General features: G+C 47.7%; 1 protein-coding gene across 3 annotated transcripts in view; it reads left to right on the top strand.

Annotated features, from left to right (window-relative positions):
* The window catches only part of ASCC2 (activating signal cointegrator 1 complex subunit 2), a 1,015,237-nt gene that overhangs the window by 538,109 nt on the left and 458,204 nt on the right, over positions 1–18,924 (top strand). The window lies entirely within an intron of this gene.

Raw genomic sequence — 18,924 nt, 5'->3', positions numbered from 1 at the left:
TTTTATCAATTTGTATTGCGGGGCTGTGTCTTGCATAATCACTTTTCTGAATAGAGCCATTTCGTTCCAGTCATTGATGCTTTTAGTGAGAGTAGGCCCAGTTCCCTCCTGATTGCTGGTAGTGATGTTGACTTTGGCAGTCGGAGCACTTCTCGCCAGAAGTGAGCTTCGAGTTTGGGCCAAAGAGATGAGGGGATTGTCGGCATACCTTCTCCTCCGTAGGACAGGGACGGAATTACTTTCCCTTTGTAATATTTTATCACTGGCATAAGAGAGAAACAGCCGAATTTCCTGTCCAAAGCCTTCGCCTGGGAAGTAAGTTTCTGAGTTTTGTCCCAGAGGTTCGTCTGCATACTTGACTCGTTGCCAGAACTGTCGATCATGACCCCTAGGTACTTAAATTCTTTTACTTGTTCGATTTTAATGGATTCTATTGTCCATTGATTCGGTTTTCTGGTTGTTTTTGTTGATTTTTCGAGCACCAAGATTTTGTTTTCTTTGTTGAACTCTAAATTGTTTTTCGTTATGTAAGTGTCCAGGTTGTCGAGTTGGCGTTGGAGACCTATCGGCGTCTGGTCAATCAAGATGATGTCATCTGCGTATAGAAGCCTGGGGATTCCAATCCCCCCAATTTTTGGTGGAAATGTTCTTAAGGCTTCGTAGGAATCTTTGTAGTCATCAAGAAAAGCTGTAAAGAGCGCCGGCGCCAGGGGGCAGCCCTGCTTCACTCCTCTGTTTGTCAGGATTTCTTTGGAGAGGGTTCCTTTTTGATTGAGCTTTACTCTTATCGTTGTTTTTGAGTGTAGAGCCGTGATGGGTTCCAGGATCTGGTCAGGGCAGTTCCATGCACTCAGCTTGGACCAAAGAAGGTCTCAATCAATTTTGTCGAATGCATGGGTCAAGTCGACAAAGGCCAGATATACCTTTTTCCCTTGTTCTCTTGTGATGCTTTTTATTATGCTCAGAAGCATGATGCTTGTTGTGGTCCCAATGTTCTTAGTGAAGCCCGCTTGCAGGGGATCGTTGCACGGAGAATGTTTGGCCCAGCGTTGGAAACTTTCAAGAAGACAGGAGCCGTAGATTTTTCCTATTGTGTCTAGCAGGGCTATGGGGCGGTAATTTGACAGGTCGGATCTGTAGCCTTTCTTGAAGATTGCCACAACTGTTGCTGAGGACCAAGAACTGGGAATTGTCTTTGAGAGACTGATATCTTTGAACAGGATGCTGATGAATGATGCCCATGGGCCTTGATGGTTTTTCATGTCGATGTTCGTTATCCAGTCCGGGCCTGGGCTCTCGAAGGTTTTAGTTTCTGAATTGCTCTTTCTATGTCTGCTTTGTTGGAGTAGTCTTCCCATGGTGTTGTGCCCTGTAGATGGTTTGAGTGCGGCTTGTTGGATGGCTTCTGGAACAGACTGTTGAAATGTTTTGGCCAGCTTTCCTCAGTCATGGCTTTAGTTGTTGAGGGACTTGTGGAACTTCCTGTCCCTTTTACGAGGTCCCAGAATTCGCAGGAGTTTTTGCCGTTCTCCTTTCTTAGCATCATTTCCGAGTCTTGTTGGTAGAGCGTTGCTTGGTAGAATTTTAGCCAACCGGTGTATCTCTTTGCCTCCTCTTGATAGTGTTTCTTGATTATTGGCGAGTTTCATTTGTTTGCTTGCTGTTTGAGTTTCCTGAGCCTGTGCCGTTTCTCGACCAAAAGATTGTTATAATGAGGCGTACCTTGTGGAGCTGTTCCAACTTTTTTAGGACCGTCCGCTTGGTATGCAATCAGAAGTGGTTGATAGTCGATTGAGGGGGGGCATTTGGTGTGGTCCGCGGAGCTCAATTTTTGTTTGTAGTGCCTGGATAATTCCAGAAGTCTTTCATTTGTTAGCCGCAGATGGTTGCCTTGGTTGGCGGCTTCCACCTTTTCATTCATTGTTATCTTTGGGGAGCTGTGTGACCACCTTGAGATTTCCATGACATTGTGATCGCTTGCTTTGGCTTGTATAACGTCGAAGGATGTTAGAAGGTTTAGCATTGCTTCAGAGGCGAAGATGTAGTCTATGGTGGCGATTTCCATGTTGGTATTTGGGATGCCTTGGAGGAGATTTGGTCTGCATTACGGATGAGTCTTGAGTCCATCAGTTTCACCCATTTTTGTCCTCTTGAGTCACCCTGCCGTTTTCCGTTGAGTGTGGTAAGCGGTTCTTTTGAGTTTGGCAGGATGCATTTAGGTCTCTGCATATGACGATCATTGTGATTTCCGTGTTGGCTTGGATGTTGTCTATTTCGGATTCCAGTGTCCATAGGAATCTCTTGTCTGTTGTTGCCTTGGGATTCCAGTAAACGGTTATTAAGGCCATTGAGGATTTCTGAGTCTTCTTGCTCGTTGGGTCTGTCCTGGTCCACTCCACTTGTACCGAGAGATGACTTTGGGAGAACGAGCGCTTTTTTATAATTTCCAGACCACAGCCAATTCGGACTGCAATTAGGAGACCAGCTGATGGGCGGCCTATCAGGGCTCTTTTAGCTGGCGCGATTTCCGTTGTGTATCCGTCCATTGCTGGTGCTTCTGTCATCCAGGTCTCTTGGAGTGCTAGGATATCCTACACTCCCAGATTGGTATCTCTCTGTGTTGTTAGGTGTTTGAAACTCCTTGTGTTCCATGATCCTAGTTTTAGTGAGGCTGGTGTGTGATTCTTTCCTTTTTCGGACCTTGGGGTTTCTCGTCTTATTTGCCTCACAGCTGGTTGCCATTTGCTGGCCCTGGAGTTTGAAGGTTTTGGTAACCATGCCCAGAGCTGTTTTATCGGATCAAAAGAACTTGTGGATTTTGTTGTTTTCAGGCTGCGATTCGGTTGATAGTTTGTTCCCGATTTCTTTGTCGGGGTGGTCGCCTTATCTTGCGTGCAGTCCTCAGTGTCCGTTGGATTGATGTTTCTTGTTTCTTCTGCTCTTGATAGGTCATGGGGCTTCATTATGGGGCGTCGGTTTGATGGAGTACCGTTGTTTGTTTCTTGGCGATGGTAGTGTGTTGTTTTCGTCCTGAGGTACGTCCTTCGGCTGCCCAGCGTTTTATATTCTGTGTCTTTGGTCAGAGAGGGTTTGTTGTCTTGGTATTCCGTTAAGAGGAGCCCCTTTTTAAATAGAAGTTCTGAGTCTTCTCTAGACAATGTTGATCTTGATGATTCCTTTATGTGAATATAAGCCTTTGCTTTCCTGGCTTTGTGGTACGGTTCTACGAGAATGATGTTGTCAGGGCTTAGCCGTTTGAGGTCTTATGTGCTTCTCAGGATGTTCAGGATGATACCTCTTTTCAAGGTTATCGGTTCAGTGTTTTTTTCTGTCTGCTCTAGTTTTAGGATGATCCTTTTTAGTGTTGTTTTAGGGGGACCTTTGGCAGCTCGGCTTTGTTTTGAACGCTACCTTCTTCTTTGCGATCTGAGCTTGTATGTTCCCTGTGTTTCTTCATTGCGGCAGGCCTTAGGGGGCCAGGTCTTTTGTTTGTTCTTCTGTGTTTGAGAGTATTGAAATCTGGTTGTTTTGGTTGATGAGGTCCTTTCTGAAGTAGGGCTTTGGTATATGGCTTCGCTGGAAAGTTTGCCGAGCTGTTTCGTCTGCGTTTTTTGGCGGGGTTTTCTTTCCAAAAATGCACACAGAGGTTGGTTTGCATTTTCTCATTGGCTTCTTGGCCCCTGCCTCAGGGGAGGGATGGAGGGTGATGTCCATTGCACTTTCGTCAGCCATGAACTCCTCGAGGGTCCTTGGTGATTTTTGTGTTAGTATGACAGGTGTTTTGTGAGGGTTTGGAGTTGTGGTTTTGTGCCGATTGAATACCAGGTAGTTTTGTTTATGTAGGTTTTCGTTTTCTGAAGCACTGTTAGAAAGGTTGGGATGGTCAATAATGATGCAGTTCTCGTTGCTCGGCATTGCGTTGCATGTGGAGCCTTTTTTTCTTAAGTGTTCAGTTTAGTTTTTCCGCCGGGGGTTTCTCGTTGGATGCCTGAGAATACAAATGACGCTGCCCCTTGCTGCCAGTCTGTTTGGGTTTGAGCACAAGTACCTTTCGACCTGGGTGTTTGTTTTCAGTAGTTTGTCTGCAGTTTTGAGAAATTGGACAGTCGTGGCAGGTTTATGGGCTATTTTCTTTACCAGTGATGAAACCCTCGATGTAGATCATTTTGGTGTGCATCAGGGCAATGAGTGTAGTATGGTCTTTTAGCGTCTCATTGAGAGACTCATATAGTTCCCCAAATGGCGCCAGTGCAATCGTGATTGCCGACATTATTGTCATCAAGTCCGTTTTTTTTTGTTGGAGTTTCTTTAGGTGTCGTGGAGGGCTGAGTTTTATTTCTGGTTGGCGTCCCAAATGGTAAATCGTGTGGTGTTGTATCATCCATAGGTTGATGGCCGGGTCGGGGATCCCTTGGGAAGTGCGGTAGAGAGGATCTTCTTGCCGGTCTTTGGGTTCCTGAAATCAACCAGTCTGCGTCAGCGGCTATTCTGGGGTGTTAATTCAAAAGAGATTTGGGCTTTTGGGGTTCTTCCGGCTTGCCTGGCGTGGATGAGAGTAGGTCTCTGGGAAGGGGATCTTCCAGGGCCTCATCGTCCTTTAGGTTGCCTGTGGCAGGGAGAAGGGCCACGTTGGAGGAATCCAGTCTCTCGCCTATAGAGGCTAGGGGTGTAGGGTTTGTAGGTGGAGAGTTTTGAGAAATTTCCAGAGTGGCCATCACCTCTGGGGCTTCTGGATTACTTGGAGAGTGCCCTAGCGAGGAGTTCACAAGTGTTTTTTCCTGTGACGCAGAGTCTGATCCAATTTTGCTGATTGAAGGCGCACAGCTGTCACTGGAGGTACACACTGTTTTTCGTGTTTTTATGGCTGGCTGTAGCTCCGTTAGAGCCTCAAGGATTTCATCGTCCGTGAATTCTGAGAGCACCTTGTGCTTTCTTTTCCCTTGTCTCGCAAATAGTTATTTTAGTGAGTTGCAGAGGACAGTTTTTGGGGTTATTCCGTTTGTTGGCATTTGGGGCCCCTTTTTGGATTGCCCGGGTCTTTTGCCTTTCTTGGTGCAGTTTTTTTTTGTTAGTCCTTTGGAGGTGTTTGTTTCTCCATTGGAGGCCTGGTTTTTCACTCTGCGATGATCACATTTGGGGTTTTCCCCTTTTTTCTTTGCCTAAGGCAAAGGTTGGTAATTGTATACGTTTTCCCACTCCTCTGCTTTAGTGTCCAGCAAGGGGAAGTGGTTCAGGACTATTCCTTTTTTCAAAGGCGTCTGGTGGTTTCTGGAGCTGACCACAGGGGGAGCTCTCGAGTCCGGTAAGCGGCTATGCTCTGCTGCCCGGCCAGAGCTGCTCGGCTCCGGGTCCCGCGGGCAGGGCTCCTGGAGGACTACCTCGCCATCACGGCAGCCCGCGTGGACCTGTGCCAGAATCGCCAGAGGCACCGCGAGGTCCACTGGAGCCCCCGAGACACCCAGGCACGTAGAAGGCTCCCGGGGCGTGGCTTGGACTGTCGTCCTTGCGGCCAGGGTCTCACCCTCGACGCAGGGGCCCGCCGGATCGCAAGGATTCTGTTGGATGGCCCCGTCGTCCGAGGTAAGTCCGGGTTCCAGGTTGGCCTGGGAGTTTGTTTTTTCTCCCGTAGATGCTGGCGGGGCTTTATCTGCAACACATTCACGGCCTGGTTCCGGTTGAGGCAAATCCCTCGCAGCCGGTCCTCCGACTGGCAGCACTGGGATGCCTTCAATGCGGAGGTCAAGCCGGGTGTTCGGATCGGCTCCGGTTTCGTTTTCCTTGGCTCCTGAGGGTTTTGTCTTGAAGGCTTGCGGGTTGGGCGCTGGACCTGCTTCGCGGTCCTTCAATGTGTTTGTGGTTTCCTTTTGAAAGGCAGGATTTTCTGCCACAGTTGTGCCCCCTTTTTTGTGGGTCTGTTGGTGGTTCAGCCCCAGTTTCGAGGGGCGAAAGTGCGCACTTGGCATGTTGCTTGGACTGATTCCAGGCATGGTGGAGGTAGTACCTAGAAGAGCCTGCGGTCTTAGTTTGATGGAGAGTTTTGGGGAATTCAGGAGGCTGGATGGCAGTTGGGTTTGGTGCAAGCTTCTTAAAAGCCTTTTTTCATCCCCGGCTCCCTCGTTTGGTGCTTCTGCTTGGAATTGTTGGAGGTTTTGTTCTGTAGCCATGTCCCTGCCAGTCCTGACAGGGACTGCAGAGACTGCTCTTGACTCTGCTGTGACTCCGCGGCCGCTCCGTGGTTCTGGTGGGTATTAGTATCCGCCTACTAATGAGCAGTGAAAGAAGACTCTGGAACGCTGAAAGGGGTCTTTCCTGCAGAGACTGCTCTTGACTCTGCTGTGACTCCGCAGCCGCTCCGTGGTTCTGGTGGGTATTAGTATCCACCTACTAATGAGCAGTGAAAGAAGACTCTGGAACACTGAAAGGAGTCTTTCCTGCAGAGACTGCTCTTGACTCTGCTGTGACTCTGTGGCCGCTCCGTGGTTCTGGTGGGTATTAGTATCCGCCTACTAATGAGCAATGAAAGAAGACTCTGGAACGCTGAAAGGAGTCTTTCCTGCAGAGACTGCTCTTGACTCTGCTGTGACTCTGCGGCCAATCCGCAGTTCTGGTGGGTATTAGTATCCGCCTACTAATGAGCAGTGAACGAAGACTCTGGAACGCTGAAAGGAGTCTTTCCTGCAGAGACTTTTTCTTTATCTTAAGTTACACCACTTCAAAAACAGTTCTTAAGTTCCCTCTCCCCTTGATACGCTTTCCTTCTCTAGGGCTATCAGCTGCATTCCCCAAGCTTTCTCTTCTCCTTTTATACATTGCAAATCCCAAGGAACTGTCTCTTCCTAAAGGCTCTATTTTTCCTTATACAATTCCACAGCAGTTCATTAATTCAAGGGCATGGCCTTCCTTGAAGTTCTTTAAAATAGGTATTTGGTCTTCACCTGGGACTCTCTCCCACCAGGGCTTGTTGCACAAATGCCTAACATTCACTTCACCTGGTGCACCTTCCTTCCAGGACTTTATTATACATGCATCAACCTTTACCTGGTACACTCTCCTGCCATGACTTTGTTACACCCATACTACTTAATTTCACTGGGTATATTTCTCTGACAGGACTTTGTTATACAACCCACACATACCTAGTTATGGAGATACTTAACTTCACTTGGCATAATTCGTTACCAGGACCTTATTATGCAAGTCACTCTTTCAACTTAGTTTAATAACTCATGAACAACTTGCTTTACAAATATTCTCACTTCTTTAGCAGCGGTGCTGTTTCCCTCTCGCTGCGTTTTCGAGAAGTGATTAACTTAATTTGGCCACCCGGTAACCCACTTGTTTCCTTTAGGTCCACCAGTTGCTATTATGGCTTCAGCAGAATAATGTGCTTGCTGGCAACCTGGTAACCCTTTTTCCTTCCCAGGGCTTACCGGTTGTCTCCAGCATTTCTCTGCTCTCCTCTGCTCTCTCCTGCTGCGGAGTTCTGGCTTCGCCTGCTCCCTATCAAGTGCTGCACTCCCGCTGTGTCTGCTTTCGTTGCGTGCAGTTTCTGCTCCCTTTCTTTGTCCCCTCCTCACCCCATGGCCCCCGTGATTGTCTCCAAGTCCTCCTCCCTATTACCCCATGCCTTCCTTAATGGGTCTCTTTGCACCCTCTCGTCCCCTGCTTGCTTTATCATCCTGTGCCCCTCCCCCCTCTTTTCTCCTCTCCCTCCTTCACCCCGCCCTCCCCTCCTTCCCTTTCTTTTCCCTCCTTCTGTCTAATCTCAGGCACTACCTCAATTGCCATCAGGCATAGTAATTGTAGCCGCCTGTCTTTTACAGCAGCCTGCCCTCCCCTCCTCCTCTCCCACCCCTTGGCCTGTGTAAGTTCAGCACTACCCCAATTACCGTAGGGCATAGTAATTGTAGCTGCCTGCCTTCTGCAGCCATCTTCCCTCCCCTTCTCCCTTTCACCTTTCTATTATCTAAGCACTTACTCTTATCACTGTCCTTTGACTTCTGATAATAGCTTATCTGTGTCCCCCCTTTTCCCTTTGTCCTCTCCTCCCCAGCACTACCTTGTAGATCAGTCTCTGACCCTTTAAGATAATCACTTGTTTTGTTTCTCTCCTCTGCCCTCCCCCAGCCCCCTTCCTCTTGTCATTCTTGCACTGCAACAATTGCCATCAGTCATAGTAATGTTACTGCTAGTATTGTCTCCTTTTTTTCCTTCTTCACATCTCCCTTATTGTTCCATGCACTTGTACTACCTGTTATGATATGATAGTTATTCTCACATTCTGATTTGTTTCAAGGACCTGTAAGAATGTAACTGTATTCTCCGATGTTCCCTCCCTCCTTGAAGCGCTTTGAAACACATTGTGTATGGGCGCTATACAAATAAACAATCAGTTCAATACTCTCTTGCTGCAGCGGAGGAACTGCCCGCACCCTGGTTTCTCTGACTTTGTGTCGGTTTTCACCCCTCGGTCGCCTACCATGGCTTGCTTGCTTTCTTCATAGTGCTCTGTGGTCCTACGGCAGGCGAGGCAGCTCGGCGTATGCAGCTCTCCTCGCTCCTTCCTCTCATCAAGTGCAGCTGATCTGCTTTTGAACTTCACGGCTTGCTTACTCATTTGCTAACAACTAGACTGCTGCGTTGGTCGCCCGGTCTTCGTAATCCTCACTACTCTGTTGCTCTTCCTCGTGTCAGTCATTCTTTTTTTCTGAATGGGTCAAAGGACGCGAATACTACTCTCTGCCTCTGCCTCGTCATAGTTGCTATCATATTCTTCATAATCGGAGTTTGAGGATTAATCAAAATAGATCTATTAGGAGGTGGGGATGAGTGTAACAATATGCCATTAAGGCATGGGGGACTGAGGAAACATACCTGAAAGGGAATGGGAAGCATGTGGTTTTCTCCAACAATATCATCTGGTCACCCCAAGAGTTAACCCCTCAAATAGCCGCCCCCCAGGGTCAGGATCGGGTAGCGGCTGCCGTCCCCTGGCCACGTAATGGGCGAGCTTATCTCAGGGAAAGGAGTGATGATATTGTGATTCCTCACAGGACTCTTCATACTCGTCACAGTGGTTGTGAATACTTTAAAGGGGGCGAATGACAGTCCATTAAGTCCACGTAGTGGTTGAAGGATACTCCAAAGATAGAAAGCCATCTAGAGACACTGCAAGATTCTCTGGATGAAAGGGGAAGCATAAAAGATGGGAAAATCCCCTAGAAAAATTAAAGGACTTGATTCACAGGGTTTCCAAGAACTATTTAAAAATTGACTATTAGAGGGATTCCAAGATGGCGGCCGAGACGGGTAGACGTGCGTGAGCGTAGCTCCGTCCCCAAGCTCGGACCGCGACAATAAAGAAATGAAATAAGCAGGCGCTGTGCCCTCCAAGACAAACCTTCCTTCATCGGACAGAGAAAAAGGGCGAAGAAGAGCCGGGACTAACAGATTGCGGGCTATCATGAAGTGCCCCCCCAGTCCTGACCCAGGACAGTCTCCCTGCTGGTGCAGGCCCAAGATGCCACGCCGCCAGACCGAGGAAGGCGCCTCTGGCGCGGGGCCAGTGAATACGCCAGAAACAGAGGAGCGAGTCCTGGAGGGGATATCCGGACCTCTGCCGGAGTGTACTCCTAAGCGAATCTAGACCGCGGCCCCCGCCCCGCAGGGAAGCAATGAGAGAGAAGCAGGCGGACTCGGAAGCTCAGGGTAAAGGAGGGGACCGGACGGGCGAGCGACCGCCTGGCAGAGGGAGGCACCAGGCGGAAGGAACCGCACCCCAGAGCACACCGGCGGGGAGCGGACGGCAAGGCCCAGCACACCGCGGCGGAACCCAGTGATCCAGGTCCTAGCGATCCAGGCGCGAAAAGCAGGTACGAGGCGGGGCAGAGTTCCGGGGAGGGCCCCCCACGGCGCACCCAGCTACGCGGCCCAAGCACGCAGATTAGGGGCCGAAATCAGGAAACCGATCAGGGAACTGCATCGCCCAGGCAGAATCAATTCGGCGGTCCCACTAAAACAGGCCACACTGGGAAAGGACCGGGGCCACCACCACACAACGGACCCGTGGGGAGCATTTTGGCACCCAGAGGAACAGACCCCCAGGCACTCATAAGAGACTCGCAACTCCGAGAGCAATAACAGACGCGGAACCGCACCAGCCCCCTGAGAAAAAGACCTCACAACGGCGAAAACGTCCCCACACAAAAGTATCCGAACCCGGGAGGCCCATGGAGAGAAAGATGCAGGGATAGCGCACCGGGCAAAGAAATCACACACATGTCCAAAGCCAAGGCGAGGCAGGGGTCACAGGCTGCAGCGACAAACAAAAAAGGAGTCAAGCAGGTACAAGATCTGACACACATTTGGGGAACTGGAAACTCAGGACAAAGACAACAAAATAAACAGAATAGTAAAAGAAGCAAACCCAATAGATTGTAGCGAAGAACTAGACATGGCCACTCGAGAAGACCTGAAAACATGGTTTAAAGAATTCCAAGACCAGTTCATTGCCTCAACTCAGTCACAATTCGCTAAAATGAAAGGGGAACTGAAGCAGGCAGTACAGGAGGTAAAAAAAGACATTGAATCCCTAGAGTAGAGGACGGACAACCTGGAAAAGTCGGTCCAGAACATGGACGAGGAGGCGACCCTACAAGCCGAGGCACAAGACCGCCTCGCACGTCTGGCGATGGAACTCGAATCACAATGCGAGGACTTGTAAAATAGATCGAGAAGATCAAACATTCGCATCAAAAATATGCCGGAAACAGTAGAAGATAAAGATCTCCGCTCAGCAGTGCAACAAGTATTTCGTGATATTCTGGGGGACGATCCCGGGGAAGACATCTGCATCGATAGAATACACAGGGTAGGCCCCCGGAGAACAGGGGATCCAGGATCCCGTCCCAGAGACGTCCTAGTGGCCATGACTAGCTTTACTCAAAAGGAACAGATATTGAGAAAGGCCAGCACACTGGATCAAATAAGAATGAATGGCAGAGAAATACTACTGTTCCAGGACCTGGCTCAATCCACGCTCAGAAAGAGAAGAGAAATGAGTCAACTGACCAAAATCCTATCAGAAAAACAAATCCGGTACAAATGGACATTCCCCTTTGGCCTGCTATTCTCATGGGAAGAAAGGCAACATCGGATCACAACATGCGAAGAGGGCCTTGGGATTATGGGACGTCAGGAACACGAATCTGATCCCACACAAACAAGAGAACCCCCAAAACAACAGAGACAGCCAAGGGGATGGCAAACAGAGAAAAGGAGGACAAGACTCCAATCACGCAATCCAGAATAAAATGAACGCACCAGGAATAGTAGCTCCTATGCAACCATAGGGCCCAGAGCCCTCCTCAGGGACAATGTTGGGGGGGAAGAAAGGGAGGGGGAGGGTAGGGTGTTCAAGGGAAAGTTCGGGGGGGGAAGACTTATACTGCGGTTCAAATGCATCCCATGGCAACCCACAGGAAGGTCTCGATAAGAAAACCCAAGTTCACGTGAAAGAATGGGGCTGAAAATCCTAACGTTTAACATTCGAGGGCTGAACACACCTGTGAAGAGGAAGAAAACTGAACACTTCTTACAAAGGGAAAAGTTCGACATAATATTGCTCCAAGAAACCCACATTCAGAAAAAGAGGAAAAACATACTTCGGATAAAAGGCTACAAACAAATCACCCAATCCAACGATGACGAGAAAAAAACGTGTACTCATAGCCTTCGCCAACCATCTGCAGCTCCAAATCAAGGAGACGTTAGCGGACAAAAACGGCCGATACGTTTTTGTGAAGGCCCAAATAGACAACCGTAAACTAACCATTGTAACCCTTTACGCCCCGAACACGGGCCAGGAAGGATTCATCAAAGCAACAATAAACACACTATAAAGTTTTGCGGAGGGAGAGGTGATCCTAACAGGAGACTTCAACCTAGCGTGGAATCTAACAGAAGATTGTTCGAATCCCAAAACCTCCCAACAAGGGGCTCCGTCGCATGCACTCAGACAATGCACAACCTGGCATTGAAAGACGTGTGGAGAAGACTCAGAGGATCAGCTAAAGGATATACGTATCACTCACACGTACACGATACAAGCTCTAGGATCGACTACATATGGGCCACAGCAGGCCTAGTCGGAGAAATACAGGACATAGAAAAAGGTACAATCTCACTATCAGATCATGCCCCACTATGGATTACCCTTCCTAAACTGCGAAAACAATCAGGCCTATGGCGCTGGTCTTTCCCTAGAGAAATGATTCAAGATATAGCAACAAAAGAAATAATCAGAGAGAAAATTGAGGAATACTTTGAGAATAACGTTACCCCGGGCGTCTCCCCGAGCACTACGTGGGAAGCCTTCAAAGCGGTGATAAGGGGACATCTAATAGCGTTGAAAGCTCAAAAAGATAAACTTTCACACAAATGGGAAGACGAGTTGGGGGCCAAACTGGAAGAATTAAGGGAAGAAATGACCAAGAACACCTCAAGGAAAATGAAGAGATCTTACCGTCACATCCAGAGCCAGATAGAACTGATAAGGACAAAGAGAGCTGAAACGCAACTACTTCACACCAAACACTGGTACGTGATGAAATCGAATAAAGCAGACAAGCTACTAGCGCGACAACTAAAAGGCAAACGGCAAGAACAATTAGTGAAAACTCTGACGGACGGACAGGGAGTTAAGAGAACACAAACGAAGAATATAAAAGAGGTTTTCCGAGAATTCTACCAGAATCTGTACACGTCACAGCGTCCGAGCGAAGAGGCACAGGCGGCATTTTTGTGCATATTTAACACCTTCAAGTCAACGCGCAATATAGCTATGAATGACGCCAAGATTCTAGTCTTCCATAGGAAAGGGAAAGATCCTGAAAGTCCGGGCTCATATCGACCAATCGCCTTAATCAATGTCGACGCCAAACTCTATACAAAAGTCCTAGCCAACAGGCTTGCACTCCTGCTCCCCAAATTGATTCACCAAGAACAATCAGACTTCATCCCCAACAGGAAAATCCACGACAACATAAGATAAAAAATCCACCTCATAGAACAGACCGGAATCATGGAAATCCCATCGGCAATAATAGCACTGGATGCTGAAAAAGCATTTGACCGGGTAGAGTGGTCGATGCTATTCGCTATACTACGGAAAATGGGCATGAGGGAGGATTTTATCGGCATGATCTGTGCAAATTACAACTCACCGAGGGCCAGGATTGTAGTCAACGGCGAACTCTCGGACCCAGTCATAATAGGCAGGGGAACAAAACAGGCCCCATGTCGCCCCTACTCTACGCAATCTTCTTGTAACCCCTACTAGCGAAGATCAGAGTGGCCCCGGACATCAAGGGCATAGAAATGGGAGGACACACGCACAAAATGGCGCTATACGCAGACGACATGTTGCTGACCATATCAGATCCAAGCAACACACTTCCCCCTCCTTATCCAACAGATAGACGACTATGGAGCGATATCGGGGCTGAAAATAAACGAGCAGACATGGTCGGTAATGGCCCTGGCGAGAGACACAGAGGGAATATACAAGACAACTAAAGACCTAAACCTAGTAAAGGCCGAAGGAGGAGTGAAATACTTGGGAGTAACCCTGACCCATAAAATAAAAGACCTCTATAACGGAAACTATCCTAAACTTATAGAAGACGTAAGAACCGACCTAAACAGATGGAACCCTCTATCAATATCCTGGTGGGGCAGAATAACGGTCTTTAAAATGACAATATTGCCTAGGCTCCTGTATTACTTCCAAGCTCTCCCCATCCGAATCCCGGCAACATTCTTCAAGACCCTCTCTAAAATCATTACAAACTACATTTGGCAAAACAAAACACAGAGAATGTCCCAACAGGTGATTACTGCACTTAAATCAGATGGAGGAATGGCGCTCCCCCACTTAAAAAAATACTATGAGGCGGCACAACTGTGGATCCTACATGAATGGATCACAGACAACTCAGAAAAATGGTGGGAGCCACAGGACAGAGCCGTCGCAAGATCAAATCTGCGCCACCTTCTATGGAGGAGACCCGAGCACAGACATCACAACATCAAACTTAGCGAAGTTATGAACACCACCATGGAAATATGGAAAAGAGCAACCAAGAAGGAAACCAACCCTAATGAAGGATCCCGCCCCCTTCATGCCACTATTTGACAATCCAGACTCCCCCCCCCCCCCCCCCCCCCCTGCCCGGACTGGTGAAAGGATCCTTCAGGAAATGGCACGAGGCTGACTGCACAAAGGTGGGGGGATATGATAGAAGGCCAACAGATCAGAACCTTCTCAGATTGCCAGGAGCTGCTGGGCCTCACGGAAAGGGATAGATATCAGTACGAGCAGCTCCACCACTGGCTCTCAAAACCAAGAATAACAATAGCATGGACAAGGGACCTCACCCCATTTGAAACATATATGTTGACCCAAACGGGGGGGGGGGGGGAATTTGTCTCCGCACTCTACAAGTTTATAAACGCCCAAGAACAAAACATAACGTGGCAGTACATGAAAAAGTGGGAAGTAACCCTAGGGAAACAAATTGCCTGGGACCAATGGACATACCTCTGGCTAATAATCCCAAAATGGACACGTGCCGTCCAAACGAGGGAAGCCTGGACGAAAGTGATGGTCCAATGGCACTGTACGCCAGTGAGAATCCACAAAATGTTCCCAACAACACAAGGGAAATGTTGGAGGGGATGTGATTCCTTGGGAACCTGGAGACACATCTGGTGGGACTGTATAGTACTGCAACAATTCTGGACGGAAGTGAAAGCATAGATGCAGAAAATCTTCAAGGGCGCGGCCAATTTAGGAGAGGAGATATGGCTGTGCGGTATGTGGGCCCCCCGAGATAAGTCCTTTACGAAAACTCAAAAACAGTACTTTATCGGATTCCTAATAGCAGCATGGCTAGCCATTGCGCAAAAATGGAAACAGAAGACCCCCCCAACCACACAAGAATGGCTCAGGAGGATAGACTTCCTGCAAAGCGATTATATACTGCAATGGTGCCCACACAACATCCACATTCTTGATATGTTTACAGCTTAAAATGAACACTTCCAAGGGTTGCAAAGACAATGCATAGACGTTTAACCGGAGGGGAGCGAGGGGGGTGGGATGGAGGGGTTTGTGAGACTGTGTTGTGTCCCGATGTTTAAGTTTGAAGAAATGGCAATAAAAATATTCTTAAAAAAAAATAGACTATTAATCTTGGAAGAAGCCTGTCCAGGAGAAGGGAGTCATTCTCCCGATTCCCTTCCTTTTCCTTTGGTATGTAATTAGTGGTAGGGCTAGAATAGGATATCTTTTTGACAGAGGACGGATCGTTACTTTGGACTGCTATACTGATGACAAGACTACAAGGCCTATAAACAGATTTATGTTCGGTAGGGCAGACCTTTGTGATAGGGACAGATAGGCCTATTTCTTATCATAATAATAAGAATTGTAAGAAGGGCCACCATTTAGCCCGCCTCCTCCTTCTGACCTACCACAAATTGTAACCGCAAGCTTACAAAAGTAAGTTATAACAATACTAGGTATCTTAACCAGTGTGAAGAAACAGAAGGTTTTGCCCCTTTTTCCCCCCTAGGAAGAGCCAACCCCTTTGAGGCAAGGGAGGTTAGCTGGCTCAGCAAAACCCTCCCCCGGGGTTTGGGAAAGCGGGACCTCACTGGGAGTGACTCCCCTCAAGAGAACAAGCACTCCCATTGCTGTGAGGAACTCCCTATAACTAAAGCATTCTCTGCATACATAGGAATCAGAGAAACTGATGTTACATTCAGTTGTGGGACTCAAAATAATACTGAAAGTGACTTCGGATGTTTGGCTCAAGACAATGCTGGTCTCTCTGTGGGCTTGACAGCTGATCTTATGCAACGCAGCCCTTTTTGGTCACACAGCGAGAATAAAGGTGCAGTCACCCTTGAATGGAGAAGAAGCAATACGCAGAGGTGAGCCTCGGACGTGAGCACGTCACTGAGGGGTATAGCCGAGCTGTGGCGCAGATAGAAGCAGGAGAAGAGAGATGCCCCCAACCCGGTACAGAGCTGTACAGAATCGTCAAGGCCAAGACTGAGCAGAGCTGGCCTTATCTGGAGGTACGACCACACAGAGGACGTTGTGGGCCTGAGAAACGACACCAAAGCCAGAACTCTAGGGGGGAATGAATCCTCTGCTCGCAACAAGGGAGCAGAAGAGCACAAACGCTAATATGAGCGGCACACACAACACGCTCATGTTTAGAAGGGAATGTCACTATTGGACAGACGCCACCTCACTGGAGCAAACCCTACGAGATAGGAGGTACCTGGGATGCTCATAGTGGAGGGGGCAGAGAGACCAGAGAGGAAAAGGGGACAAAGGAGGGATTACCGTAACCCAAGGCCAGGGGCATAGAGGCCCAGAGAGAGACATAGAAAGAGAGAAGCAAGTAACAATAAGGGTTACGGAGCCCAAGAAACCTGGATATTGTAATCAGCCAAACAGCTCAAATAAACTCCCGAGAACCATGAGAAGCATATGGGCAGACGGGTTACTATTACCCTAAGGAGATAAGTGAGACATAATAAATAAACCCAAGTGGTGATAAGAGGGATCACCTATATCCGTGAGAAATAAGTGGAACATTGAATCAGTGACCCAAGGGAGTTCAAGAAAACTGATTTTTGTAGACTTTCAGACAGCTCACAGAAACCGCCTCAAGAGTTGAGAGAGCCAAAGAGGAAAAGCAGTTATCCATACCCCTTTGACAAGTGTGACATTGGGACAGAGAAACTCCAGGGTTATGGGAGCCCGAGAAAACCTCAATGTTGTAATCCGCCAAACGGCTCACAAACTATCGAGAACGAAGGGAGGCTTATGGAAAGAGCGGCTACCAATACCCCTGGGAGATAAGTGAGACATTGGGATAGAGGAACTCAAGGTAGTCAACAGGGCCCAATAAGACAAAATGAAGAAAAACGTTGAGGGGTTCACATAGGCAACAAAGAGGTGAACATAGTAGGGAGGAACCCACCCAAGTGGTGGATAGGGATTACAACAACTTGGACATTTGATCTTTTCAAGAACTTGAGACTTTATTTTGTAAACTTGAGAAACTTTTGGAACTTTGACAGACTGTCAAGAACTGTTAAACCAGGAGAATTGTTTTCTAAAGATAAGCATTGAATCCGAAACCAGGAGGGATTCCTCAAAGCCCTGAGAGAGATCAGGGAAAAAACTCTGAAGGCGGGACACTCTGCCTAGTTTTTCTTTGATATTTATTCTAAGTGATAGGTCCAGTTTAGAGGATGGGTTTGGACAATGGGCCATTTTTGGTATTTTTACTATTAACCAGCACCTTAGTATAGTTTGTTAGGAAGGGAAATCCCTGTTTAGCAATGAGGCTAAACCTAGAATACTCAGTTGAAGCTAGGTTTGGAGAGCGGGTTGAAACCCAAAGAGAGAGCCAAACTCAACTGGGGTTATCAGACACTGCATCATTGGAAGATGCAAAATCCCCAGGCATTTTCTTTTAAGTTAAATAAAACTTTGATAATATGTCCTGTGGTGCGAGTCCTTCTTCTGGCTTGCCACGCCACACTTTACTTTAAGTTGAAGTGTGCAGCTTTAAAGATACTAGAAATCCACTAAAGGGGACATAGTACTAATAGATTCTGAGGACTCTGAGACTGATCCATTTCCGCAAAAAAGGCAAAAGTACCAAGGAAGGTAAAGCTAGGCGAGTTACTTACCTCCGAAAAGACAGCTCAGCAGTCAACAATAGCAAAAAGAAAGGGTCTCTCATAAAAGCCTATGTGGGGGGGAAAGCAGCAACACAAAAATCTTTCATAACAGAGAAACTAATGTAAATGAGTGAATTTGCTGCATGGTTGTCCAGCAAATCATTTGTGAAAGATGTCTCATTTGAGACAGAGGTTTAGCCAACAAAGCTCAGTTGCTATGCAGAATAATGTAAGAGAGGGGAAAACTGCATCTACCCAGCTTTTCAGGATCAGGGACAACTGAATAAATTCCTCACTTTCAAGCCATACAAACAAATGGAACTTTATTTATTTATTGTGCATTTGTTAGGCGCTTATACATCAAGTAAATTGTGTTTCAAAGCGCCCACAGGACAACTGGGAGCGAGCATAGGAATTAAAAACAAATATCACAATGAAAGATAGAGGCAGACTTACTGGGTGTTGTGAGCATTCAGTACCTGCAAGTGCAGAGAGAGAGGGGGATGAAGGAGTGGGGGTGTAAGTGCTAGGGAGTGAGCAGCAGTAAAGGCGTATGTGAAGTGGTCATCCGCCAATAAATAAGTAGGTGCAGGCCAGTGGTGACATAGGCCAGTGGGTGCCAAGGCAAATTGCTGGGAGGGGTGGAGGCTTTGGGCGATTGGGGTGTGGGAGGTCAGGACCCGGTAGGACACATAAGGGCCATGGTCACCAATCTGAGCAAATCACAGCGACAAGTGTTCTTTGGCCCTTATGGATTCATAAGTTCACTTCTTCCAGTCAGATGGCACATTACACATGCCCCATCTCTTGAGCCATACCAATTTCATTACCCCCTCTCAGTCCATAGAATGTTATGTGAAGTCAATTTACACAATCGTTCCATATGATACTATTATAGCTACATGGTCCTTCAACTGTCTTGCAAAATTAGGACTGAGCAAGGGCTTCAACTCTGTCGATCATTCCTTATGAGTGAAGTAGAGCAGTTTCAGTAGCTCATGCTACACTTTCCCACAACTGTTTTGATGTAATTGGGGCCTTTCTTGTAGAAAGACCCTTCTGGAATCATTTTAGCACTGCAGTCCATTGGCTGTTGTGGAAGAACTGTTGCCTCATAGTCCCAACTCCCCATTCCTTGCTGTCTGAATATATTGT

This window comes from Ambystoma mexicanum, chromosome 10 (genome assembly GCF_040938575.1).
Source record: "Ambystoma mexicanum isolate Mex_15411 chromosome 10, UKY_AmexF1_1, whole genome shotgun sequence".
Lineage (NCBI taxonomy): Eukaryota > Metazoa > Chordata > Amphibia > Caudata > Ambystomatidae > Ambystoma > Ambystoma mexicanum.
Note: the sequence above shows the minus strand (reverse complement) of the source record. Positions and strands in the feature narration are given on the sequence as shown.